The following is a 12,047-nucleotide window of genomic DNA, read 5'->3' as shown; positions in this document are numbered from 1 at the left end:
CAATGATTGACAATTTGTTCTTATTTATAAATCACTTTACCATTTTCCGAATATTGTTAAAATGAAAAGATTTCTCAAATCAACGTGGACCTTTCAACAGAGACTTGTAATCATAATTCAATATATCTGATAATTTAATCATTTGATCTTATCTTCTAATTCCATTGATAAACATTTTGAAACAGATATAATCATATAAAGTATTTAATCTAATATTTTGTTTACGTTTCAAGTTATAATATATATATACACATATACATATATAATCATATTCGTTTAATGGTTCGTGAATCGTTGGAACTTGGTCGAGGTTGAATGAATGTATGAACATAGTTTAAAATTCTTGCAATTTAACTTAACAAATATTGCTTATCGTGTCGGAAACATATAAAGATTGAAGTTTAAATTTGGTTGGAAATTTCCGGGTTGTCACAGTACCTACCCGTTAAAGAAATTTCGTCCCGAAATTTGAGTGGAAAGGTCGTGAATGATAATAAGTATGTTTTCATGATGCATACGGGCTGAAAATTAGAGTTTTATCATCAGCGAATAATTTGGATAAACAATCCATTTATATGAAAAGTATGAATGAAGCTAACATAGAAGAGTGAAATGAGTAAGTGTAGATTCATCTTATCATTTGACGTAGATATGATTGATTCCCAGATTTCAAGGGATTTGAAGAAAATCTTCTTAATAAGATTTGACTCTCCGGTAATCAAGGGAATTAGGATTCGCTTTAAATGCGATCGTCCATTTTAATTGTTCTGTCGGAGATTTTCTTATAAATTCACCTCCTTCGTTTCCTTACAAATCACACCTTCTGTTGATGCATTTTATGCAAGTCCCTAGACATCTACCCACGTCCATTGCAGGTACAACAGTTTACAGGCCACCATGATTGCTCGTTATTATCCTATCCGTGTTTTTATGTGGTTACAGGAACTGCAGGAACGAGATTTAGATGTTTGACTATGTTAGACTTAGTCAGACGTACGAGTGAAGCCTCACTAGTACGGCTGACAGGCTCATACGCACGGTTGATGCTGAGCTAAGTCACAATTACAACCTAAATGAGAAGACACGAGTGAGTGATCACCCGTACGGCTGATGAAGCCAACTCGTACGTGTGATGAATGAATCGTATGGGTGAGTCAACAGCAGGGGTATATAAAGTCTTATGTTCTTCATTTTAGGTTAAGCCTCTCATTTGTTACACACACTCAGATCTAGTGAGCTCCTCCGATTCTCTCTCAGTCCAAATCACCCAGGTGGTGAATAATAGCTCTAGGTGTTGATCTAATCACACTTGATTTAGTTGTGGTTTGACTAAATTAATCAAAAAAAAAACTTAACCTATTCACTAGAGGGTTTGATTCACTTATTCCGCCATTGTGTGAGTTAAATCTGTTGATTTCTAAGTTCCTAGTAATGTTTCATCACCTTCTATTCTTTCCCTCTCAACTCATATTTTAAAGTATTCATCAATATGCTCCCTCCAGTTCTGATTCTCGATATACTTCTAACTTTCATATCGGTCATTCTTCTTTTTCATCTACCGCCGGAAGAATCTATTTACTTCTACTATACTCTTGGGTTTATAGTGTTTCTAGTTCTCCTGTGTCTTTATATTGCTATATGCATTGATATATATGGTTTATAATTTCTGGATTGTCTTTGGGATTTATATGTTCCCTTATATTTCAAAGTATCTGCTTCTGTCTTCTATAATCATTATCATTCACAGTTAATGCTCTCTTTTATTTGCTGCAATTTATACCCCAATTTCTATTTCGGAGTTTTGTCCTTTCGTTTCTTCTTCTTGCGATTAAGCACCGCTTGTAATGGTCCAGAATTCACAGATATGAATTTCGGAATGAACATTGTTAATGTTCTAGAAAGGAAATTGTGATGGCACGATCTTGACTTGTCAAATTACTATAATACCTTGGAAAAGGCCGAATCATCAAGAAATATTTTCTTGATATTTTAGAGGTTAAATAGAATACAAGAGTCGTATAACATGACACATGATGATGTTATGATATGTGAATCATCACGTTCTATTTAGAAACTCAGCATGACTTACTGTAATATAATCACATTGATCAAGTGTCATTATATTATACTAATTCATGCTTCAGTTCCCAACATTACTTCAAAATATTCCTATTTTAAACTTGAATGTTTCAGAATTTAGAAACTAAAATAGTTTCTTTTATGATGTAATACAGATAGCGCGAAGAGGTAAATGATTTCAAATAAAAAAAATTAAGAAAATATCTTCAGAAATATGGAGGATATTTATAATGAAAGATATGATGATATTTTAGAACTTCTAATATCAGAGGATGATGAAGAATATTGTCCGCAGGGGTTTAGAGTCAGGAGCAAGGTATTCGTTAATGACTTCAGCAGGTACTGAATCATTTGGATCCTTTGAAGTCAGGTTCAGTCTTTGTAATTTGTCCACAGCCTCCTTCCTACTTTGCTCAATCCGTTTTCCAGTTCCAAAACTTCTCTTTTTCTGCGCTTTGCCAGCACACTTCATCATTATCATCCAGCTTTTACCATTTAAAGTCGTTTATAGTTTTTGCTGCTTCATCAGCATTTTTTTTTTCCCATTTTTGGAGAACCAATTCGTAGTTCAGAGTGTTTTTCAGAAACTTCACATTCAAATTAAGTCCAGAAGATAGACGTTATATATACACATATAACTGTTGGCGTAGACATCCTGCGAGATTTCAAAATACTGATTGCTAATTCCCAATGATTCGTATGGCAATTCTCATTACAAGATGCGAATGAGTAAATGATGGGGTTTCAATGAATAATTATAATGACTTTTTGGAGAGGCTAAAGTCAAAGGGTAATGAAGTTGTTGGTACATTTGCTAATAATGTGGTGGAATGTAAAAGGTTCCCTGGTAACGATGGTGTATATCTCAAGGTTATAATAAGGTTAGTCTGACTGAAAAGTCGAAGTTGACTTGCTGGAGCTGTGACAAAACTGGCTACTTTGAATAGGTGTCGCAAAGTTATTTTTGCTAATAAATGCCAAAGAATCTGACGCGGATACGTTGTTTAAACTTTTACTTTGGTTTCAAGAGTTTTTCGGGTACATAACTGTGGGTAACATATGGTTGGATCATCATCTCGATTGCTCATCATTCGAAGTGTCTTCAGAAATTTTTGAAGGGTTTGAACACAGATTGTAATCGTTAACATACATTTGATGTTCTAACACAGTTTTGAAGTCAAAATATAGCTTGTGAAAGATGTAAGGATCTAAGAGTGATGATTTTGGTCATATCTCAAGTTGAATTTTGAGATTTCAAAATCAGAATATGTAATTAAATTTTGAATGAGTATGGTTGTTTTGATTTCTATAACAGAATGTATATTGTTGTGAAAGTAGGGAGTATAATGGATGATTTGCTGAATCAGATTCGAAGAATGTAACATATTAATTGTGAAATTATATATCTCTCGGGTATTACCTACCCGTTAAAAAAAATTTCACAATTAATATTTTGTACAAAAGAATTTTATTACAGTCTTTATGAAAATATATATATGTATATTTTCTTCAGATGTAACATAGATTTAATGAGTTAATGTTAAATTAAACTCATTTTATTTACGGTTGAAACTATAATTGAATAATCCCTAAAGGCTTTAAGAAGTACATAACTTTTACGCAGTATTTCTTTAATGACATTGAAATTATGAATCAATACTTTGTTATTTGTTGATGTATGATGTTCGGTTCGTGGAATTCTTGTAAATTTCGCAAAGTACAAATGATGTTATCTGAAAAGTTTCGGGTACATCGATGATGAAAGTGTAAAATCAAATATATACTTGATTTATTATGAATTAGAATTTGTTGAATTGCGACAGAGATTGTAGTTAGCGCTGGTTAAGTTGCGGCCGAAGGACGTACATTATTGCATATTTGTAATATGAATTAATTGAGTAGTTAAGATTCACACACAATAGCTTAGCACGGAAAGATTTATTTCAAAATAAATAAATATATATATATATATATATATATATATATATATATATATATATATATATATATATATATATATATATATATATATATATATATATATATATATATATAAATAATATGCATATAATTTCTTCAGAGGGAATGAGTTAATTCTTCATAACTCGTTGATACAATATACACGTTATTGATTCGTAATGATGTCTACAGTGATTCTTGAACTGACAGAGTTTGTGATGTTATCGGTGTTGTTGAATCGGATGTTGACTGTACTGACGATGCTGGTAACGCTGACGGTACTGTTGATGCTGTTGGTAAAGCAAGTTTAGCTTGTTAATCACACACCATTTTTGTCAGGGTTTCTACTCTTCCTTCTATCATTTTGGTTCGCTTAACTGATTTATGGTTAGGGCTAGATTAGATAATCTCTAAGACTTTAGAGATTACATAATCGCCGCGGAATGTTTCTCCAATGAAGTTATGAATTAATACTTCGTCAGTTATTGTTGTTGGTACTCCTTGGTATCTATGGTGCGTATGACGTTGATGCTCGTGGGACAGATTGTGAAGTTGAGGTTTACGACGCGGTTGTGGTTGGAGGTGGTAATGGTACTGTTGGCGTTGATGATGGTGGTACTAGTTATGCTGCAGATGCTGCTACTGGTGTTTGTAATATCTGCACCATATTCTCCAAAGCCACTACCCGAGCGCGAAGCTCGTTGACTTCTTCTATTACACCGGGGTGATTGTCGGTTCGGACGAGCGGATAAATAAAATCTAAAATTTGATGTAATATATAATCGTGACGAGATACTCTGGAAATGAGCGAGAAAATGGTGTTTCGGACAGGTTCGCCGGTAAGTACTTCAGGTTCTTTGTCAAGAGGGCAATGTGGTGGATGGAAGGGATCACCTTCTTCTTGTCTTCAATGATTGAGGAGGCTACGAACCCATCCCCGATTCATCCAGAATAGGTGATGACTGATTGGTTGATCTATTCCGGTCACACTGCTTTCGGAGCTTGAATGGGATTCCATTTCGGAATGTGAGTGACTTGAACTGATGACGAATTCCATTTCATTCGATTGAATAAAGGATTTTTCGATATGAAATGATTTTTCGGCTATCGGGTGGTATTCTAATTACATAGAATATCTATATATATCGCAAAAGATTTCATAGATTACGGAGGAATTTACGTGATATGTCAGGCAAAGTTTACAGTAACAGATACGCTAAGATATGGATTAGCAGATACGCTAAGATATGTATTTTGTCTATACACTATTTATGCAATCAATGCAGTAAGACGTGTCTAGACTAAGAATGATAAGCAGGCAATTCCGACAAAAATGATAAGCAAAACTTTTGACATGCAGACACGATCGAAGTCCAGGCTCACTAATGCATCCTAACGACTATCAGTTAGACACACTAATGCAGACCTGGTTCGCTAAGACCACCGCTCTGATACCAACTGAAAGGACCTGTTCATATATATTATAAACGATTCACAATAGTTGATTACATCGCGAGGTATTTGACCTCTATATGATACGTTTTACAAACATTGCATTCGTTTTTAAAAGACAAACTTTCTTTACATCAAAAATTGACGGCATGCATACCATTTCATATTACATCCAACTATAATTGACTAAATATTAATCTTGATGAACTCAACGACTCGAATGCAACGTCTTTCAAAGTATGTCATGAATGACTCCAAGTAATATCCTTAAAATGAGCTAATGCACAGCGGAAGATTTCTTTAATACCTGAGAATAAACATGCTTTAAAGTGTCAACCAAAAGGTTGGTGAGTTCATAGGTTTATCATAACAATCATTTCAATATATTAATAGACCACAAGATTTTCGTTTATAAATATATGTACACTCGCAAGTGTATAAAAGTATTCTATAAGTTGTAGGCACCCGGTAACAAGCTTTAACGTTCATGTTTTACCCTCTGAAGTACACCAGATCAGGTGTGTTTAAAATAACCTCGAAGTACTAAAGCATCCCATAGTCAGGATGGGGTTTGTCAGGCCCAATAGATCTATCTTTAGGATTCGCGCCTATCGTACATAGACAAGTAGTTTAATGTTACCAAGCTAAGGGTATATTTCTGGTTTAAACCCACGTAGAATTAGTTTTAGTACTTGTGCCTATTTCGTAAAACATTTATAAAAACAGCGCATGTATTCTCAGTCCCAAAAATATATATAAAAGGGAGCAAATGAAACTCACCATACTGTATTTCGTAGTAAAAATACATATAACGTCATTGAACAAGTGCAAGGTTGGCCTCGGATTCACGAACCTAAATTAATTATATATAATTATGTGTTGGTCAATATTTGTCTAACAAATTAGGTCAAGTCATAGTGTACCACAATCCTAATGCTCGAGACTAATATGCAAAAGTCAACAAAAGTAAATTTGACTCAAAATAATTTCCAAAAATCTATACATGATTAATATATAGTTTAAATATCGTCGTTTTATATTTTTAAATATTTTTAAAAGATTTATTAGAGTAAATAATATAATTTATTTATTAATAAATAAAATTTTATATTAAATTTATATAATAAAATATACTTTTATATATATTAAGTAATAAAATTTATAAGGTTCATTTAATATCATAAAGATAATATGATAGGTATTATTAAAGTAAGTTATTACACGTAGTAAAATATGTTTGTATCACATATTTATTTGATAAAATAATATCTATAATGATAGTAAGTAAAAGTTGTATTATTTTGTAATAATAATTATTATTATAAAAATATCAATATTTATAATTACTAAGATGACATTATGATAAAACGATAATTCTAATTATGATAACTTTAATATTTACGATAATTTTTAATATTATCTTTAAAATAATAATTCTATTTATAATAATAATAATGATATTTTATAGTAACAATGACATTTCTATTAAAATGATAATTTTTGTTAAAATGATAGTTTTAATACTAACGATACTTTTAATAATAATAGTAATGATAAAAATAACAAGAACGATAATTTTATCTAAATCAATATCTTATAATATTTTAATTTCATCATGATACTCTTACTCATTATTTCCTAATCATTTCGTTTAATAGCTTTTAATCGTCTTTTATATCGTGTTCATAATAATGATAATAATAGTAATCAAAATAATTAGGTGTTACAAATATTTGTTTTAATTACACTAATATTAATAATGATAGTTACTATAACATTAGTAACGATAATACTAATAATTATCTTAATGATAATATAGTAATAATAATAATAACAATAACAATAACCATTTTTAAATAATGATATATATATTAATAATGATAATAATAATAATAATAATACTAATAATAATAATAATAATAATTGGATAATAATAATAATACTAATTATAACTTTAACGATAATAACGATAGTAATAATAATAAAAAATAACAATTTTTAATGATAAATCCCTTTTATTGATAAAGATAATAATAATGATAATAATAAGATAAAACTAGAACGACGATAAAAATGACGATAATAATAATCATTTTTAATAAAAATATCGAAAATTCAATTGATTATAGCTTCTAATCCGTTCATCGAAACCATTCGATATCTAAAGGAAAAGTTCTTAATTTGTCGCTAGCTTTCCAAGGACATGCATATCTTATACCTTATCTCAACCGCAAGTGAAACTAATTCAATATTCAACCTAACCTGTCTAAGGGCAATATCAAAAGTACAAGCATGCATAATCCTAAATACTCGAGCACTAGTCAGGGATACACTATTAGTATGTAAAAGTTAAATTATGAGTACTCACGTATCAATATTGAGATTCAATATTGCAAGAAAGGTACGTAGATGCAACGAAAATGATAAACACTATATTGACCTCACGAGCATACCCATGAACCATACTCAATCACCTCCATAGCTATAACCCATAATTTCCTTAATCCTATCATACTCGAAAAACAATTTCAAAATCACTCGGACAACACTCCGTCATAATATTTTATGTATACTAATAATATCTTGAAATAATACGGAGTAAATATATATATGTAAATCGATTGAGAGAGTTTAGAGAAAATATTTTCAAGTTTCTATGAAATAATGAAACCTATTGAATTCTATTTATAATAGATTTTTGAATTATTAAAGTGAATTATTAAAGTATGAATTATTAAAGTGAATTATTAAAATATGAATTATTAAAGTATGAATTATTAAAGTATGAATTATTAAAGTGAATTATTAAAGTATGAATTATTAAAGTGAATTATTAAAGTATGAATTATTAAAGTGAATTATTAAAGTTAAAGTAAAGTAAAAATAAAGTAAAGGTAAAGTTTAAGTATAGTAAAAGTATAAAACTATGTACGTATAATACGCGTATAAATATATATAATATTAATTTAAATCGTTATATATTTAATAAAATAAAATATAAATATCGTTATCTTTATCATACTAGTTAAGTAATGAGTTGTCAAAAGTGGTTCTAGATATTTATAAAAGTTATATACGTTTTAATAATAAAGTTCTTTTTAAACTGAAAACATTTTTGTACGTTTGAAACTAAATAGATCAATCGAGTCTTTATGAGATTCAATCTTCCACTATCCTTTGTCTAGTTCTCAATGATTGACAATTTGTTCTTATTTATAAATCACTTTACCATTTTCCGAATATTGTTAAAATGGAAAGATTTCTCAAATCAACGTGGGCCTTTCAACAGAGACTTGTAATCATAATTCAATATATCTGATAATTTAATCATTTGATCTTATCTTCTAATTCCATTGATAAACATTTTGAAACAGATATAATCATATAAAGTATTTAATCTAATATTTTGTTTACGTTTCAAGTTATAATATATATACACATATACATATATAATCATATTCGTTTAATGGTTCGTGAATCGTTGGAACTTGGTCGAGGTTGAATGAATGTATGAACATAGTTTAAAATTCTTGCAATTTAACTTAACAAATATTGCTTATCGTGTCGGAAACATATAAAGATTGAAGTTTAAATTTGGTTGGAAATTTCCGGGTTATCACAGTACCTACCCGTTAAAGAAATTTCGTCCCGAAATTTGAGTGGAAAGGTCGTGAATGATAATAAGTATGTTTTCATGATGCATACGGGCTGAAAATTAGAGTTTTATCATCAGCGAATAATTTGGATAAACAATCCATTTATATGAAAAGTATGAATGAAGCTAACATAGAAGAGTGAAATGAGTAAGTGTAGATTCATCTTATCATTTGACGTAGATATGATTGATTCCCAGATTTCAAGGGATTTGAAGAAAATCTTCTTAATAAGATTTGACTCTCCGGTAATCAAGGGAATTAGGATTCGCTTTAAATGCGATCGTCCATTTTAATTGTTCTGTCGGAGATTTTCTTATAAATTCACCTCCTTCGTTTCCTTACAAATCACACCTTCTGTTGATGCATTTTATGCAAGTCCCTAGACATCTACCCACGTCCATTGCAGGTACAACAGTTTACAGGCCACCATGATTGCTCGTTATTATCCTATCCGTGTTTTTATGTGGTTACAGGAACTGCAGGAACGAGATTTAGATGTTTGACTATGTTAGACTTAGTCAGACGTACGAGTGAAGCCTCACTAGTACGGCTGACAGGCTCATACGCACGGTTGATGCTGAGCTAAGTCACAATTACAACCTAAATGAGAAGACACGAGTGAGTGATCACCCGTACGGCTGATGAAGCCAACTCGTACGTGTGATGAATGAATCGTATGGGTGAGTCAACAGCAGGGGTATATAAAGTCTTATGTTCTTCATTTTAGGTTAAGCCTCTCATTTGTTACACACACTCAGATCTAGTGAGCTCCTCTGATTCTCTCTCAGTCCAAATCACCCAGGTGGTGAATAATAGCTCCTTACAGACTCGCACCCAGCGAGATGAAAGAACTGCAAAGCCAATTACAAGAACTTTTAGAGTGTGGTTTCATTCGACCAAGCACATCACCGTGGGGAGCTCCTGTTTTGTTTGTCAAGAAGAAAGATGGTACATTCAGGTTGTGTGTCGACTACCGAGAGTTGAACAAACTTACCATCAAGAACCGCTACCCACTACCGAGAATCGACGACTTATTTGATCAACTACAAGGCTCGTCTGTTTATTCAAAGATTGACTTATGTTCCGGGTATCATCAAATGCGGGTGAAAGAAGATGATATTCCAAAGACTGCTTTCAGAACACGTTATGGTCATTACGAGTTTATGGTCATGCCATTTGGTTTAACTAATGCACCAGCTGTGTTCATGCACCTTATGAACCGAGTGTGTGGACCATACCTTGACAAGTTTGTCATTGTTTTCATTGATGACATACTTATTTACTCAAAGAATGACCAAGAACACGGTGAACATTTGAGAAAGGTGTTAGAAGTATTGAGGAAGGAAGAATTGTACGCTAAATTTTCAAAGTGTGCATTTTGGTTGGAAGAAGTTCAATTCCTCGGTCACATAGTGAACAAAAAAGGTATTAAGGTGGATCCGGCAAAGATAGAAACTTTTAAAAAGTGGGAAACCCCGAAAACTCCGAAACACATACGCCAGTTTTTAGAACTAGCTGGTTACTACAGAAGGTTCATCCAAGACTTTTCCAGAATAGCAAAACCTTTGACTGCATTAACGCATAAAGGGAAGAAATTTGAATGGAAGGATGAACAAGAGAAAGCGTTTCAGTTATTGAAGAAAAAGCTAACTACGGCACCTATATTGTCATTGCCTGAAGGGAATGATGATTTTGTGATTTATTGTGACGCTTCAAAGCAAGGTATCGGTTGTGTATTAATGCAACGAACGAAGGTGATTGCTTATGCGTCTAGACAATTGAAGATTCACGAGCAAAATTATACGACGCATGATTTGGAATTAGGCGCGGTTGTTTTTGCATTAAAGACTTGGAGGCACTACTTATATGGGGTCAAAAGTATTATATATACCGACCACAAAAGTCTTCAACACATATTTAATCAGAAACAACTGAATATGAGGCAGCGTAGGTGGATTGAATTGTTGAATGATTATGACTTGGAGATTCGTTACCACCCGAGGAAGGCAAATGTGGTAGCCGATGCCTTGAGCAGGAAGGACAGAGAACCCATTCGAGTAAAATCTCTGAATATAATGATTCATAATAACCTTACTACTCAAATAAAGGAGGTGCAACAAGGAGTTTTAAAAGAGGGAAATTTAAAGGATGAAATACCCAAAGGATCGGAGAAGCATCTTAATATTCGGGAAGACGGAACCCGGTATAGGGCTGAAAGGATTTGGGTACCAAAATTTGGAGATATGAGAGAAATGGTACTTAGAGAAGCTCATAAAACCAGATACTCAATACATCCTGGAACGGGGAAGATGTACAAGGATCTCAAGAAACATTTTTGGTGGTCGGGTATGAAAGCCGATGTTGCTAAATACGTAGGAGAATGTTTGACGTGTTCTAAGGTCAAAGCTGAGCATCAGAAACCATCAGGTCTACTTCAACAACCCGAAATCCCAGAATAGAAATGGGAAAACATTACCATGGATTTCATCACTAAATTGCCAAGGACTGCAAGTGGTTTTGATACTATTTGGGTAATAGTTGATCGTCTCACCAAATCAGCACACTTCCTGCCAATAAGAGAAGATGACAAGATGGAGAAGTTAGCACGACTGTATTTGAAGGAAGTCGTCTCCAGACATGGAATACCAATCTCTATTATCTCTGATAGGGATGGCAGATTTATTTCAAGATTCTGGCAGACATTACAGCAAGCATTAGGAACTCGTCTAGACATGAGTACTGCCTATCATCCACAAAATGATGGGTAGAGCAAAAGGACGATACAAACGCTTGAAGACATGCTACGAGCGTGTGTTATTGATTTCGGAAACAGTTGGGATCGACATCTACCGTTAGCAGAATTTTCCTACAAAAACAGCTACCATTCAAGCATTGAGATGG

The sequence above is a fragment of the Rutidosis leptorrhynchoides genome, chromosome 5 (assembly GCF_046630445.1).
Source record: "Rutidosis leptorrhynchoides isolate AG116_Rl617_1_P2 chromosome 5, CSIRO_AGI_Rlap_v1, whole genome shotgun sequence".
In the NCBI taxonomy this organism is placed as follows: domain Eukaryota; kingdom Viridiplantae; phylum Streptophyta; class Magnoliopsida; order Asterales; family Asteraceae; genus Rutidosis; species Rutidosis leptorrhynchoides.
The sequence above is the reverse complement of the archived record's forward strand: the minus strand, read 5'-3'. Positions refer to the sequence as shown.